The 18,118-nt window shown below is 36.2% G+C and overlaps 1 protein-coding gene across 2 annotated transcripts in view; it reads left to right on the plus strand.

Annotated features, from left to right (window-relative positions):
- Window positions 1-9,047: 9,047 nt before the first annotated feature.
- LOC129754949 (uncharacterized) overlaps window positions 9,048-18,118 on the plus strand; it is a 50,499-nt gene continuing 41,428 nt past the window's right edge. The window contains exons 1-2 of one of the 2 annotated variants that reach the window (XR_008739129.1): window positions 9,056-12,465; window positions 12,619-13,380. The gene's annotated coding sequence lies outside the window, so the exon portion shown is untranslated. Of the gene's footprint in view, window positions 13,381-18,118 lie in introns of both variants that reach the window. The other variant, XR_008739128.1, reaches the window with a different exon arrangement.

The raw sequence follows: 18,118 nt of genomic DNA on the forward strand, positions 1-18,118 counted from the left end.
TTTACTATGCCGTCTGGTGTCCCGCAAGGTAGTCACTTAGGACCACTTATTTTCGTGATTTTCATAAACGACTTAGCAACCGTCCTTCAATCGCCAAAACTACTGTTCGCAGATGATTTGAAAATCTACCGGATCGTTGACTCAAGAGTGGACTGCGCTGCGCTCCAAGAAGACATTAACAGACTTCTCGCATGGTGTGGAAAACATGGAATGGAAGTAAACGCTGATAAGTGCAAGTGCATCAGCTTTTTTAGAACCAGAAACTCTTTGGTCTTCGACTACGTTTTTGGTGGCACTCCGCTCGAAAGAGTTGTCACAATTAGGGATCTTGGTGTAACCTTTGATCAGAAACTCTCGTTTAATCAGCATATCGCAACAACAACAGCTAAAGCCTTCGCTTTGTTTGGATTCCTGCGACGAAATACTTTGAGCTTTGAGGACCCATACGCTCTCAAGACAGTGTTCTGCTCTTTGGAGCGAAGTGTCTTGGAGTATGCGGCACCAGTTTGGGCACTCTACCACTCTGTCCATATCGAAAAAGTCGAACGAATTCAGAGAAAATTTCTTCGTTACGCGTTGCGTCAACTGCCATGGCGAGACCCTGTAAGGCTACCACCCTACCCACAAAGGTGTGCTCTTTTGTCTATACCGTCCCTAGGCCAAAGAAGAACATATTTGCAGCGAATGTTTGTATACGATATCCTGACAAACGCTGTAGACTGTCCACAATTGCTCCAAAGCTTGAGTTTGCACGCCCCAGCCCGCCGTTTGCGTAATCAAACCACCCTTTGGCTACCTAGAAGCAGAACAGTTTTTGGACAAAACCACCCGCTGAATCGATGTTGTCAAGTCTTCAACGATGTTTCACACTTGTTTGACTTCAATGTATCCAAATCAATGTTTAAATGTGCAATACGTAACGTTCCCTAGTTTTAACATAGTTTTAATTTAAACATAAGTTAATTTTAATATTCGGTCTGTATGACAGCAGTCATAGACTTAAATAAATAAAATAAAATAATTGTACAAAATTTGTATGCAACACAATTGCATGCAATCTGTATTTCACGTAATCGTAAAATCGAGTCATTTTGAAACGAGAATTCAAAAAATCCAAGGTATAAATGATGATAGAATGCTTTTTTAATGGCTTTTTTAGTTGATACTTTTCGGTGAATTTGAAATCAAATAAAAACAATTCTTTTGACGTTTCGGCCTACTACCTTCAGCCATCCTCAGAAAACTATATTATAAACAAAAAACTTAAATTAATACAAAAAATTCTTCACAATATTCCATCACAATTTCACTGCACTTTTGCACTTACGATTTGTTTCGCCGCGTGCTTCCTGAACGGCTGTCTTACTTGATTTAAGTCCGGTTTTGAATCGCTTCTAGCAGCTGGCGTCTATCATTCCCGGTGTCGTCGTGATGTTGGTTGTTGTCGTCGTGTTCGGTGACGTCGTTTTTGAATCCGTCGTTTTAGTTGCGAATTGTGGCGTCTCTCTTAGTTTTTTAATAATAGAGCTATATATTTTAGAAATTTCAATCGAATCTTGCTTGATGTTTACTGTTCTTCCTTTTTTGAGTTTTATGTGTAGTGTTTCAGCTGTTTTTCGTTTTCCTTCTTGGTTTACTCTTTCTAAAATATATGCTTTGTCGAAGTTAAACTTATGGTTCTGTTCTATGGCATGTTGTGTCAATCCTGTGGCTCTGGTGTTTTGTTTGAGACTCGTTTTATGATTTTTAATCCTTTTTTCCAGAGTTTGAGATGTTTGTCCACAGTATTCTTTCCCGCATTCACAAGGAATTGAATATACCACATTTGTCTGTTTTAATTTTGGAATTTGGTCTTTCGTTTTTGTGAATAAACAGGTTTTAATTTTGTTGATTGGTCTCGAGGATGCAATTATGCCATGATTTTTTAGTACTCTACTAACTTTTTCGCTCAATCCAGGAATGTATGTTAGTGAGACGTATTTTCCTAGATTTTCCGTAGTGCTGTTGCTTAGCGAGTTGTAAATAGCATCTACCCTCTTTTTTAAAATATATTTGATGAATTCATCTGGGTAATTATTTAAATGAAGTATTTTTCTAACTTTATTGATGCTCATTTCACGTTTTTCAACGTCGCTAAGTTTCAGTGCCCGGTCAATCAATGCAATCGCTGTGTTCTTTTTGTGTATATATGGACTTTCTGAATAATAATCCAAATATCTTCCGTTTTCTTGGTAAAATCTTCGAGCAAACTTTTGGCACGCCGATGGGCTCTCCTCTATCCCCGGTAGTAGCGTCTCTCTTGATGGAACAACTTGAGGAAACCGCCATCCAATGCCTACGAGATAAAGGTATCAACCTCGTGATGTATAAACGCTACGTCGATGACTGTTTGATAGTAGGTTATGAAAACGACATAGATTGCGTGCTAGCCGAATTTAACAGTCAATGCCCAAGCATAAAATTTACGCTGGAAAAAGAAACTGAAAATTCATTGCGTTTCTTGGATCTCAAACATTCTAGGTGTCAGGGAAAGATTGAGAAAAACTGGTACACCAAACAAGAAAACGGAAGATATTTGGATTATTATTCAGAAAGTCCATATATACACAAAAAGAACACAGCGATTGCATTGATTGACCGGGCACTGAAACTTAGCGACGTTGAAAAACGTGAAATGAGCATCAATAAAGTTAGAAAAATACTTCATTTAAATAATTACCCAGATGAATTCATCAAATATATTTTAAAAAAGAGGGTAGATGCTATTTACAACTCGCTAAGCAACAGCACTACGGAAAATCTAGGAAAATACGTCTCACTAACATACATTCCTGGATTGAGCGAAAAAGTTAGTAGAGTACTAAAAAATCATGGCATAATTGCATCCTCGAGACCAATCAACAAAATTAAAACCTGTTTATTCACAAAAACGAAAGACCAAATTCCAAAATTAAAACAGACAAATGTGGTATATTCAATTCCTTGTGAATGCGGGAAAGAATACTGTGGACAAACATCTCAAACTCTGGAAAAAAGGATTAAAAATCATAAAACGAGTCTCAAACAAAACACCAGAGCCACAGGATTGACACAACATGCCATAGAACAGAACCATAAGTTTAACTTCGACAAAGCATATATTTTAGAAAGAGTAAACCAAGAAGGAAAACGAAAAACAGCTGAAACACTACACATAAAACTCAAAAAAGGAAGAACAGTAAACATCAAGCAAGATTCGATTGAAATTTCTAAAATATATAGCTCTATTATTAAAAAACTAAGAGAGACGCCACAATTCGCAACTAAAACGACGGATTCAAAAACGACGTCACCGAACACGACGACAACAACCAACATCACGACGACACCGGGAATGATAGACGCCAGCTGCTAGAAGCGATTCAAAACCGGACTTAAATCAAGTAAGACAGCCGTTCAGGAAGCACGCGGCGAAACAAATCGTAAGTGCAAAAGTGCAGTGAAATTGTGATGGAATATTGTGAAGAATTTTTTGTATTAATTTAAGTTTTTTGTTTATAATATAGTTTTCTGAGGATGGCTGAAGGTAGTAGGCCGAAACGTCAAAAGAATTGTTTTTATTTGATTTCAAATTCACCGAAAAGTATCAACTAAAAAAGCCAATAAGAATCAGCGGTGATCAAAGCTCGTTAACATAGAATGCTTTTTTACACAAATTGTTTTGAGCTTTTGAAATTTCTCAAATGCTCGACGTATTTACAGAAATTTCTAAAATATATTTAAAACTTTCTTTAATTCCCCCTTGAGGTTCCAGCAAAAATCTAACAAAAGATTATTTTGATATTTGTTCCGGTTCAATTGTCAGTTGACATATCGATTGTGAAATTTTGGCATGAAAGTTCTCTTCATTTTATAATTATTGTCAACAATTCAGCATTATATCTTCTACTGAGACTAAAATGTATATGCAGCTTTTAAGACAAAATCCGAACAGACATTGAAAAAAAAAAATAGACAACAAAAAACATCAAAACTTTCTTTTGTCACCAACCCCTCACCCTCGATATTTTCCAAAATCCCGAAGTGGGAAATTAATAAATTTTATTGAAAAATTTGATAAATTCTTCGAAAATTCACAAGTTAAACTGTAGACGGTGGGAATTGTATTACCTCTTGTTTCTGAGATATTTTAAAATTTTCGGCCTAAAATAACTAGAATTTTAGGTGCAACTTAGATTGTATGCAAGTTTGTTTCTTGCAAGCTTTTGTAAAATTTGTTATAATTTATTAAAAATTTGGATTATTTTTTCAGCCACGCTTTACTGTATCCTCTTGCTACTTCGGATTGCCGAGGAGCTCGACATCATCCGTGTGGGTGCAGCTGTGGTCATTGCAGCTCTCTTACACACGTAATCGACATGACTTTTGATGTTGAGTCTGTCGTCGATCATCACCCCTAGGTACTTGATTGCGCGTTTGGACACGATATCACACGGTCCAGCTGCTATGGATCTGAGATCAGTTTGGTGTGACTTCACTGTCGAGGAGCCTCTTGCCAAGAGGACTACATCATCCGCAAATTCTACGAGTTTAGCTCTCGATGTGAGGCTCATTCGTAGGAGCTTGTCGTACGTGACAGTAACTGCACAATTTGAACAATTTGCAACAATACGCACAATTTCTCTCTTTGAGCACTAATTTTTCTCATTTCAACTCAAATTTACTTTTCAAATTTACACAATTTCAATCATATGCAGCGTAACCTGTCCTGATCATTGGCGTATTTTCTTTTTCCTTTCAGATGCCAAACCTTTCTACAAACACCGTTGCAAGGTCTTCTACCTTCTACCATGATTGATTCGCCGGTGATCATGAGCACGATACGGTCTGCTGGTAGTTTCAACGTAAACATCTCTTTATATAAGTCCCAGTATGAAACCCTGTGGAGCACCCGTTGTTACGGCATTGGATCGTAACCCGGTTTCGGTTTCGTAGGTGAAGACACGATTTTCAAAAAAGCTTCCTATTAACTTATCGAGGGTAAAGGGAATACGCATCCTGTGAAGCGTGTAGGCAATAGCTTCACGTCAATCATGACAATGGCGTAATGACGAACACCTGCCCTCTTCTTTTGACATGCGCGTTTCGCATGCTCAGTCACAATTCAGATGGCGTCCACTGTTGATCTACCTTTCCAAAAATCGAATTGTCTATTCGACTGTCCACTTTCCCCTTTTGTTCAGACAGTTAGCCTGTTCAATATTATCCTCTCTCTCTCTCTGGTAGTTTACCGAGGGTATCTAACAGACAAATGGGTCAAAATTTGGTCAAGGGAAAACGCGTGTAAATCGGTGAAATCGTTTATTTGAGAATCAAATTAAATTTCTTTTTCAAGATTAATTAGTATAAAATTCAGGAAAAATATTCAGTTAGGCTTCCGTTTTTCCAAATCCGAATTGCCGGGCCTTACGCTTAACCCCTGCCATCAGATTTTGTACAGCCACCTTGTCCACCTTCTTCGCCGCAGAAAGCCAGTTTGCCTTGAACTGCTGCTCGTCCTTAGCAGTTTTTTTTTGGTCTTCTTTAGGTTCCGCTTGACAATAGCCCAGTATTTCTCAATTGGGCGGAGCTCTGGCGTGTTGGGAGGGTTCTTGTCCTTGGGAACCACCTGCACGTTTTTGGCGGCGTACAACTCCATGGCCTTTTTATCGTAATGGCAAGATGCCAAATCCGGCCAAAACAGTACGGAACAACCGTGTTTCTTCAGGAAAGGCAGCAGACGTTTATTCAAACACTCTTTCACGTAAATTTCTTGGTTGACAGTCCCGGAAGCTATGAAAATGCTGCTTTTTAAGTCACAGGTACAGATGGCTTGCCAAACCAGATATTTCTTCGCGAACTTTGACAGTTTCATGTGCTTGAAAATATCTGCTACCTTTCTCATTCCTTTTGCCGTATAAAACTCCTGTCCCGGAAGCTGCTTCGTCCATTACCACGCAGTCAAACTTCGTCAGCATTGTTGTGTACAGCCTCCGGGATCGCGCTTTGGCCGTCGTATTTTGTTTATCATCGCGATTTGGAGTCACTACCTTCTTGGAAGTCGATATTCTGTCTCATTTTTTGGATCGATGCACGGTTGTAGACGATACACCCAGCTTATTTGCGGTATCTCGGAGAGAGAGGTTAGAGTTTCGCTTGAAACTACCGACAACTCTCTTTGTCGTCTCAGCGACTTCCGGTTTTCGATTTCCCTCCGATTCAGACTTTTTGGCTGTCGACAAACGTTCCCCAAACACTTTAAATACATTTGTAACGGTTGATTTGGCAACTTTTAGCGATTTTGCCAGCTTTGCGTGCGAGTAGCTCGGATTTTCCCGATGCGCGAGCAAAATTTTGATACGCTGCTCTTCTTCCTTGGACGGCATTTTGACAACTGAAGAGTGAATTCCTAAATCAAACTAGGAGTAACATTCTACACACACACCTTCAAAATGAGGGGTGTTCAGGTCTTTTAAATGCAAAATTGAAAGAAATACGTCAAGTTGATATTGACCAAATTTTGACCGTATCACCCTTAAGTAACACCAGCTTCGCAGTTTTTCATAGGTTAGGGAAAAATAACGAGGTATTTTTCCCTAACCTATAAAAAACTGCGAAGCTGGTGTTACTCACCCTCATTTTGAAGGTGTGTGTGTGTAGAATGTTACTCCTTTTTTTATTTTGGAATTCACTCTTCGAGACACTCTTGTAACAGCACTTTGAAAGTATCCGGAACGGTGTGTATCCACCACTGAATTCGGGATTCTATTCGGGCCTAGGGCCTTATTCACCGTAAATTTCATAGCAATGGCCACAAGTTCTTCGTTCGTTACTGGCTGAAAAGATGCACAACGATCTCCTTCATTGTTTCCGGACACTTTTCGGTCGGCGACCTCGGCCCACCGAATCTCGCTAGTGCACCTCTATAGGCTTGGCCCCATGTATTGACATCTATGCTCTGGTAAAGTGCTCTGTAGCAGTTTTCTATGCTTGTCGGCATCGTTTCTCGTTCATTGAGCTCGCCACCTGGCTTTTAGGCAGCTTGCACGCAGCTCGGCAATTGCTGATGTCTACCAGTAAGCCGGTCGTCACCATCACTTGAGTAGGCATAGTCATGTCGCACACCGCAGCAATCATTTTCGTAAGCTGTTCAGCATTTTTTTCTAGTGTTGCTTTTTGCAGGTTTACAGCTTCGATGCGGACTTCCTGATCAAAAGCTTTTGTCCGCAGTTTTTTACCGTCAGTAGCGTATTAGCCGCTGTGACAGGCGGATCGTTGCGTTCTGCATTCCACCGTAAGCCTTTCTAAGCCTTATGGCTACTGATTCGTTGCTCATGTCAGGTATGCTGGTCATTACTTTCTCGAACTCCTCCGCTGTAGTGATCTCATCCAAGTTCTTGCAGTCAATAGCGCTCGGACGGTCGCTTCCTCGCCTTGAGTGCTTTCAACAAGCTCTTCGAGGTCAGCGGTCTTTTTTACCGCCGGGAGTTCCTTTAGCTCGAAGAGCATTTCGCCTTTTTGGGTGCGTCTTGTATTGGTGACGCTTTCACCGAGTACGTAGTGCCTTCTTTCGCTTTCACGATGAAGGAATCACCCCTGGACATGAACCGTTGAAGTTTGGGTTTTTGCGGGTGGATGTGGCTTCGGAAGGGGTGGTCGGTTAGTTTTCTGAGTTGAGTCGTCTCATACGGCATGACTAAGCAGGCTAGACCACGGCTAAGAAGGCGATTGCTGTGTATAGATCTCTTCAATAAACGAGTTGACTATAAGGGAGTACATTATCATCGTCGACAGATGTACCTCTGTATATTCTAGGAGCCTTCCATGATTGCCTTCCATACATGGGTCGTTACTGGCTTCTTGGAAGAAGCTCCTAGAACAATTGAAGCTTTGTAAAGGCATATTATTGCACTCTTCAACAACTTCTAACGATTTTTCCTGCTAAATACTCCACTAACTAGATGAGTAACTAGCTCATACCCCCGTTGCAAACTCGTATTATTAACCTATATATACCATTTTATATATAGGCATTTTGGTCAAATTTTGTTGTACTCTAGAGACTTTGGCTTACTTCTGTCTATGCTGGAGTAGACCACCAAAGCCTCATTCAATCCCAACTCTTGGTCAAATCCAGGCTACATTCATCCTTCACAGCTTCTAGTGACATTGCCCTTTTATAATTGATTGACGATCAATTCACCAATCGGACAGTTTGTCAACTAAGCTATCCAATGGAATATCCGGGGCCAATCAAACGAGGCAGGATAACGCTAACCCATAGGTCGGCAACCTGCGGCTCGTGAGCCGCATGCGGCTCTTTGGATGTATAACTGCGGCTCTTTAGCTCAATGTGTGAAAATTTTGAAAATCCTCGAAATTTTCTAGAGTAAATGGACGCAACATAAGTTCCTACAGTTCAGATAATATTTCCCAGGAATAAAAAAGAAACCAAACACTACTATAACTAATCAACAGCATCTTGTCAGTTTGAAACCAAGTTGAGATTTAGAAATCAGTTTACGTTCTTCATAAAAGTCATACATAGCATTTGGAAGCCTGGAGAAATTTTTATTCGCTGGCATGGAAAGTTTTCCGTTGAATTTGATTTTCTGATTTAATCGGATAAAAGCCGAGCATTTATTAATCGTCAAATTAAATCCTCACTGTTAAGATTATGAAATTGAGTTTGTTTCTCATGAATTGAATGTTTTAAAAATAAATTTGCTTTACCACCGTTCTGATCAAACATGAACATCAGATGATGATTTTAAAAATTATCAGTATTCAGATAATAATTGTTTTGTGCTTCAAAATTTCTTTCTTAAAACATTTTGTTTTTAAAGTTTTCAAATATTGAATTCCATCCCTCAATGTTCCATGTTCATGGATTTGAAACCATGAAAAAAAAATCAAGTTCTTCGTTCCAATTTGAACATGAGTTCAAGTGAACAAAATTTTCAAGTTTGTTAAAAATATTTTTGCTAACCGGTAGCTGAGTACTGGTCTGATTTTTTAATTTCATGTATAATATTAATATTTTTAGGTATTTATTCGAAGGAAAAACTTTATTTGGTAAAGAAGCATTTTCGTCCATAAACTTTAATACATCTTCTAACAACTTTTACATCTTTTTTTTATTCTAAACCTATTTCCTAATTCTGCAATTATTTTTAAAATGTCATGGCTGTACTAAAAGTTGATTTTGATTTCTAAGTCTTTATCAGAATTTTGTTTTTGGTTTGTTTATTAAGTGATGATCAAACTAACATCAAAAAGCTAAATTGCCGCCCGTGGCATAGAGGATAGCCTTCCAGTCTTCTAAGCCAACAGTCATGAGATCAAATCCCGGTCACGGCATACATAGTACACTTTCTGTGGGTTGGTGGTTTTAGCATTTATAAGATGCTAGCCATCATATCCTCGAAAGATGTACGCTTAGAGTTAAGTGAAGGGAATCTCTTCGAGAAAAACGCCAAGTTTCATTGAGATCCTGTATGTGTTTGTGTTCGTTTAAAAAAAATATATATATATTATGTGTATAGCACCAAACCGAATATCGACAGTAGGACTAGCGACGCTTTTTTACTAGCGAGATTTCTGTCGTTCGCTGGTTTGTTTTTCTTTTTTTAGTCCAGTAGGCCGATTTCGATGTAGTACTCGAAAATTGTTTATGTTATTTGCTGTGAATTTTCCTTAGGCCATCAATCGCATGCTCCAGGTCTCCTAGGAAACTTGCGGTGCGTCGTTATTATTTTCAACGTCGCGACGTATGCGACGTGTCGCTAGTAGGCAAAGCTGCTATGATTATTAGCGCTCATATTTTGGATTTTTTCTGCATGCATTATATATGAGTTGAAAAAAATCGGTTCGTTGAAAAGTGAAATACAGTGAAGCAAAGCCAAAGTTAGATGTATATTATTATGTAAGATTTATAATTGTTATGGAAGATCTGAGATAGCTATCAAAACTTTCATTGGACCCCAGCATATTCCTACATCATCGGTTGAATCTATTCTTGACGATTCCAAAAATCCAAGATACACTGAAATACAACAAATCTGTCAAGAATTAAAAGTATTTTAAAAATATTTTTTTACTGTTTGAAACACTTGAAATTGTTATGTTATGAAATATTGAAAAATTAGAATAAATTATTGACACAACGAATCATTAAAATTGGTTAACATGTTCGGCCAAGGAACCACAAACAAACTACTATAATGTTTAACATTTCAAATTTCCAAGTGAAAACTGAGAATTCATTCAACAAATTAAAATATCTGTTTAAAAAAATCAAACAGATTGAATTCCAAATCACTAATTGTATAACAATTTAAAATATGAATTTGTGATTAGAACTCATAGAAACATTGACAGAAGGATCAATCTGAATCTATAATATATTCGAGACTCAGAGGTTAAGACATTATTTTGAAGATTTCACTAGTATGGAGAAGAAACAACTTGCAAGGGTTACGATTTTGAACAGAATTGAGAATTTAAACTTAAATTTTTGTTATCGAAAAATATAATGTTTGAAACCTTTTTCTTTTAATTTTATCGGGAATCAAAATAAGAACAAGAGAGCTGAAACGGAATGCTTGTAATAAAAAAAATTTGAAAGAAATTTTATAACCACATTTTATAGACCATATCTCGCGACCGATTGTAAAGTTTTTTCAAATTTTGACTTATTTTTTTCAACCCGTAAAATGAGCATTTATGAATTAAAAATTGTTGGTTTAGTTATTCTAAGGCCCGGAAAATATTTATCTATTTAAAATGATAGTTTTATGCGCATAACAAACAAATGAACCTCTATGGATTTTAACGGATGTTCAAAACCAAAAAAAAATTAAGGCTTATTTGTAGAATTTGAAGAAAAAATAATAGTGACAATCCCTTGTACAGTTTTTCTTTATATTAATTTACATCTTGTAGTACGAACTTTTATGATATAAAAATTTCAATACTTCGTTTTAGTATTTCAACAGAGCACATTGTAAGTTTATTTTATGTCTGGAATTAGGTGTTAGAAAAGAAGTGCACCAAAGTTTAAAATGATCAATTTTATCAGGTTATAATGGTAAATCGCCAAAATTTGGACATTTCCTTAATTTGCAATTTTTGGCTCTTCTGTTTCAAAAGGTTGCCGACCGCTGCGCTAACCTGATAGTTACAGGAGAGTTAAAGCTGTTCTTAAATTTCTTGGTATATTCTTACTGCTGTTTTTAATCTGTGAGTACATATCAAAACAGCTATCAGAAAAGGGGTAGGCTTGATAGCGGCACGGCAATAAAAAATTAGTAAAATAGAATTGGCAACGCTTCCAAGACGTTTTCCACCCCAACGATATCTTAAGAAACAGAAGCAACAACGTGCCACCCCTTCGTGCGTGTGAGCCACCAAGGAAAGAAAATCTCAGCTAGCAAGCAACTTACGACCTAGGGGGTGGGTAATGGCAGCAAGGGGAAAATTTTACATCTTATTTGCCCTTACTCCTTATAAAATACTTCGAAAGCGTCGGTAGAAGGAAGAGTAGAGGGAAAACAGCAGCAGGAAAGGAAACTTTTCGCGCACACTCCTTGGAAGAAGCCCGATTTTTTGTTGCTCTTTGGCACTTCTTGAGTAGCAGCAGCATAACGCGCGAAGTTTCGTTTTTTTTCGGCTTCTTTCCACTTCGATCCTTAAATTTGTATGAATGTGTGCGTTCGCGTACAGTTGTGCCTCGGTAAGATTGTGTGTTCCAAGGCTTCGCAGCATCCAATCGCAGAATTTTATTTCGGCGCAAAAATACAGCAACGCAAGTAAGGGTGGGTTTTTCGCCGAGCGTCTTAGAAATGGTGGAAGTTTTTTTTGTTGGTTGGGTAAGGAAGGAATTTGCAACCTGCAGGGGTAGAAAAAACGAACCCCCTCGGAAGAACCGGCTTCTTATCGGGTGTTTCTAGTTATATACTTTTCTCTGCTAGGCGGGGGGAATTTGCTAAGGATGTTTCTGAGAAGCGAGAAGTTTTGCGTCACGGTATTGGTTTGAAGAAGTTTTTCTTTCTCTGTTGAGTTAAGAGTTGAGGATTTTTCGGGGGCCGCTTTTTTGCGCCGATTCTTTCTGGTACCGAACCTATAATAGTAATAATTATAAGAATCTCTGTTGAGAGTGTAAATATGCGAGCGTGAAGATTAGGCCCAGGCTAGGAGTAATTTTTGGCTTGGACACAATGATGGCAGTTATTAGGTGCAATACTCCAACCGTAAACGGTTGTGTTATGACGGAACAACGGACAACGGTTTTGTAACGGTTTTTTTTTTCATTCTAAAAAAGAGTGAATATAAAAAAAATATATTTAAAGTAACGAAGAAAAATACAATGGTTACATACGTTAGAAAATGTAAAGCCGTTGAAAATCGAATCGAGGCTGTGTTCAAGTCCCTCAGCAAGGACCGACTGTAAGTGCCTTATTACTTTAAGAACAAAGAGTAAAAGATATTAAAAAATAATAATATATTGTAACCGCGAAATAATGGTGCACATTACTTGCAACAATTTCTTCCCCCAAAACACCGGAAACCGGAACTTCGGCCACGTGCTGCTCCCATTAGGTCATCACCTGCTGCTGGTAAGTTGAAGGACATCCTTTGGGAAATGGACAACAGCGACAACAACAACAACAATGCTAGAAATGGTCAGCAGGAAATTAACAAACACATCGACGACGAAGCCAATGCTGATAGAGGAGCCAGGATAATGGTCCCGTGGTGATGTGGATGGACTACAACACAACACGAGGATGATGATTATTGTCTCGGTCCATTCCGGCTGGAGCCAGAGTCCAGTCCAATCTAGTCTAGTTGGTGCTTGTCCTTCAGACATTTCGGGTGCTGGGGGAAGAGGATAAATCTTTCAGCGTTGCATCCGATGATGCTGAAGGTCATTTCAGTGTAGTTTCTCCCTGCTTTAACGGACAGTTGGACCATTTCGACAAAAGTAGGGTTTGAGGACGCTTACTTCCTATCAGTGGCAGCAGTGTAGTTCATTTGAATGTCCAGTCAGGATGTTCAACACTTTCCTTCCTGCACTGTGTTTTGCAGTGCCAACCAGTGAAAACTCGGTCAAGTGTAATGGAATCAGTTCCGGTCGATTTCTTGATGAATTTCCGTGAAGTTTGTTGAAGCGTTGTGGAAGATTTTGAAGCATGGAGTAAATAGATAAACCAACTTGCTGGTGATCTTATTCTGCAACATACCTTGTATAAAACCAAATAAGTATTTGAAAGTACAGTGAAAAGATGAGTTAAAAAATGCAGCAGAATTTTTTTTACGACAGTGAAGAATAGAAATTTGTAAAGTTAAAACCAATGAGAGGTACATAAAACTTACAGTGATCAGATGTGATTTACAGTTCATTTGTGTTAAAATTTATGCATCAGTTTAAATTTCCCTTTTTTTCATTGTAATTTTTTATTATTTTAATTATTTTTTTAGCCTTTCTCGTGGAACTTTTCGTTCAGGGTCGTTTTTAGTCCGATTTTATTTTGGAAATATCAATAATACTGAAGTACCAATCGTGATAAATTTAAACTTTTATGAAATCGTCCTAATATCGAACAATTCAACCATAAAAATATGTTTTTCCATTTCTACAGAGTCAGACCTAAACAAAAAGTGATAAAAAATTAAAACTTTTCACTAATAAGCAACAAGTTGAAAACATCTAAAAGCGATCGTTAATACGGATCAACATGACCATATCGGACAGATAATATTTTTAACAGATGTGTTCTTGTGTTTTTTTAAATCATAAAATGTCAAATAACACTGCATCTGTTTTTAATAAAAATATTAAATGCATTGATGCAAGTTAAGCTATTTATGAGTAACGGTTTCAGAAAACTTAGATTTTGGGTTTACTTGAGAAGAAAAGTTTATTTTATTACTCTTCAAAAATTTTAAGTTTACCGGATACAGTTCTGTTTCGTTTTAGTGAATTAAGTTCTTATATTAACAAATATTGTCAAGCGATAATCCACTTCCAATGCACTACAGTGGCCAAAACATAAATAGTACCATCACCATGTGTTTTGCTTGTTAAAATATGATTGATTAAAAATTTTCAAAATTTTCTCATTCAGTTTGTTTTGAATTGTTCAACGAAGTTTTTTTGGATGAAATAACTGGCGTTGAGGATCAAAAATGTGATAAAAAGGTGCGAAACAAGAAAAGTTCCACTTAGGTTTTTCTACAAAAATTAAGATTATTTCTTAAAATTTACTGTGTGAAAGTAAATAATAATAATGTTTCTACGAACTATTTGAAGAGATCACTGCATTTAAGACGTTTCTAGTATTCCAAAGGTTTAAAAGGTGATTTAAAGAGATGTGCCTCTTACACTAAGGAATATGACATTTGAGCTATAATACATTATCAAACAGCTTAATTAAGGCTGAATTTGAATCCAAAAAGCAGGCTGCTCGTTCAAAAATATGAATCTTTTTCTTAGTCTTACACTATTTTTCCAATTTCAAGTCGTAGATGGCACTATCTTGCTGTTAAACGAAATCGAGACTCATTTTCGACGATCTGAAATTAATTGAGATTAATTTTTTTTTTTTTTTTTTTTAGGTTTATTTATGACACTTTACCAAATTGAGATTAATGATTTTGGTTGAGACCGAAACAAATTTCAAATTCTTCCTTTGTCACTCGGAGTTAGAAAATCGTTGTGGTGGGGGGGGGGGGGGGGGGATAATAAAAAATAATGCAAAAAACAAATAAATTGGAATAAATTGCACGAAAGGTTGTGTGCAACAAAATTGCACACTGTATAATTGCGCAAAACCTATGAATCAAGAAATTTTTTATCGTAAAATTCAATAAAACAAAGAATATAAAAGGTGATAAAATTCAAAATTCAAAAATTTATTTTTTGCTCTTGTAATCTATCGGATATTTGAACATTTTTTCGAAATTTCTAAAAAATATTTCAAACTTCATTTATTCCCCCCTTTGGGTATTTTGGAAATTTCGAAGGGGGGGGGGGAGGTGACATAAGATGAAATTGATATATGTTCCAGCCTAAGTAAGTACCGATAATCTAAATAAAATTGAACTTTCCTATGGAGCTTAGAAGACTGGATAGCTAGCAACATTATTGGTATGATTTGCAATTAAATCGGAAGTAGAGATAAGTCGAAACTTCGATGGTGGCACATTCTTGACCTGGTGAGTTTTTTTTTTTCAAACCCAGCAAAGCTTTCTTCACGGTCAACTCCAACAAAACTGTGTTGGAAAAGTATGTACCTCGAAATGATTAATGGGCCTAAAAATTATTCTGAAAAATGAATATTGAGACTTAATTTGCTGTTTTTCTGTTTGAAAATTTGCTCAGAATATTTGGTTCATCATTTCACGGCATGTTAATAAAGAAATTAAGCAGTTTGATAAAGTGTTACTGCTCAAATGTCATATTCCTTGGTGCTCAACGAACATCTCTTATAACCCCTTTAAAACCTTTGAAATACTAGAAAACGCCACTAAAATCCAGTGATCTCTTCAAAAAATCCGTAGAAACATTATTATTCACTTTTACACAATTAATTTTAAGAAATAATCTTGATTTTTTTTTAGAAAATTCTAAGTGGTACTTCTCTTATTTCGCACTTTATTTCATATGTTGTGTCCTCAATGCCAATCGCTTCATCCAAAAAAATGTCAGCTTATGCTTGATTCAATCATTTATTTCAATCATTTATATTTCAACACGCAAACCACATAGTTACTATTCTTGTTTCGCACACTGTACAATTTTTTTCTAGAATTATGATTTTATGGCCCTAAAGTTTGAAATCTGATGTTTCGGAAGATTTTCCGAAATTTCTTGTTTGACTTTTCAGGCATCATAAATTTGGTCATTTCATCTTGATTCATCCGCTTTAAACCCTAACCTTCTCTCTTTAAAAAATGACACTATTGGGAGTTTGGCGGCTTATTACTTTATTCAGGCGCATCTAATCAAAGAAAAATCATCTGGAACCCTTCATGAATTCCTGAAGTGTTTAATTTTGCATCATTACTTTTTTATGAACGCTCCACGAAGCCTAGACAGAAACACATTCTTATTAGATCTAGAGTAGATATTTCTTGCTTGTATCTCGATCGATTGGTACACAATTTTTAGTATTGGAAACCTCGTAACGTAACTTATGAATTTCAAATAGAACTCAGCTAAAATTTTTCATTTTTAGCGTTATTCAAAGGCTCAGAAAAAAAAATCGAAAATACATGCTTTGGAATTAAGCTATCTATTGTTCAAAACAGAGTAGGAGCTAGGAGCTAAATATATGCAATTTACCGCTGTAAAAAATGACTTTTTGCTCCCATATATTTTTTCGATGCTTTTTGAATCACGAAGCATTAGTGTAAAATTTGAGATGATTTGGTTGAATCCTGAATTAGCGCAACGCATTTCAATTTTGTATGGAAATTAATATGGAATAAGAAATTTTTGCGTATTAAGTCATCAAGAAAATTCAAACAAGCTTGCGATGAAGTTTTTATTTAATTATTGATTTTGCCTTTTCAGCTTCATTTTTTGGTAACATGAGATGAAGATAAGGCTTTCACGAAAAAAGATATAACCATTTCAAAATAGAAAACATGATTTATCGAAAATTATTCAAAAATGGCAGGTTTTGCTGGATAGAGCAGTGGTCGGCAACCTTTTAAGTCGGATGAACCAAAATCTTCAAATTTTCAACATTTCAAAGGTTGGAAGAGCCACATAAAAGATGCCAATGTCAATAACTTTTAAATAATGGAAAAAAAACAAACAAAATATTTGACTGATCAATAATATCAGTGTTACAAAAATAACTTAAAACCATTAGAGTTTTTCTTTTAACTTTTGAATATTTCTTTTACATCTTATAAATCTGGATTTTCTTCTGGATCGTCAACTTGTAACGGCTTTGATTTTCTATCAATTTTAATGCGATGGCAAATACCGAGTCAAGAAAATTTAAAATTCCTATTAAATTCAAACGGATATTTTGCAAGATGTTAAAGTGAAAGATTTGATCATACATATAACATAAGCAAAATATTTCTAATTTTTTCATCAAAGCAAAGCTTATAAAATAACAAAGTACAGGTAAATAAATTATCTAAAAGTTATCTAGCTTTTTTCATATTCTTCAGATTTAGCCTTTCCGAAAGTCAGATGAAAAAAAAATAATTTATCCGAGTTTGCCCAGGTATTAATACAAAATTTCTGAACCACTCGGACCGGCCCGGTTGCCCGGATTTCATTGAAAAATGACCGGATTTTGCCCGGGTTTGGCACTTCATTTGGAAAACCAAACAAACAAAAAACAAATTGTATTTTAAATTTGTTTTCATTTATGCCTCTAAAAAGAACTTTTTTAATTATTTTTTTCTAATAATAATAATGAAAGGTTTTTTGGAAACCTTAAATAAGATTTATAATCTGTCGATAAGTTTTGACGAAAAAAAAAATTGTTTCAATTTTTTTCTTGATTTTTTGTTGAGATATTTCTGGGTTTTGACAAAATTTGCCCGGATATTGCCCGGATTTTTGTTCGTCAATTTGAAATCAAATGCCCGGATTTTGCCAGGTTTTTATATAAAAGTGCCCGGTTTGTCCGGCCTGGATACGTACTGAAAAAGTTTTTAGCAACCTTAGGTTAAATTCATTTGAAATTTATGTAGCCGAACATTTTAAACTTAAAAAATTATGTTCCAGATAATTGGTAGAATTTTGAAGCTTTATGACACTAAGCGAACGTGTCTTCAGAAGTTTATGCATCTGGAAAAAATAAAAAATCTCACATAATTTTCCATGTGATTCTATTATGCGTATTATGCGTCCAATTGAATGACGAATTAATTTCAATACATCATCAATGCTTACTAAAGCTTTGATAATTAGGAAAAAAATCTAAGGTTTGATCTGTAATATGGTGATTTTGTAGCCTTCATTGAAAATTATACTTAAAAATTGCGAAACTATAAATCAACGGTGATTAACTCATCAAAAAAAAACATTTCCGTTACTAAATCTTCATTCAAAATTTGTGTGCTTTTG

This window comes from Uranotaenia lowii, chromosome 3 (genome assembly GCF_029784155.1).
Source record: "Uranotaenia lowii strain MFRU-FL chromosome 3, ASM2978415v1, whole genome shotgun sequence".
NCBI classification, from domain to species: domain Eukaryota; kingdom Metazoa; phylum Arthropoda; class Insecta; order Diptera; family Culicidae; genus Uranotaenia; species Uranotaenia lowii.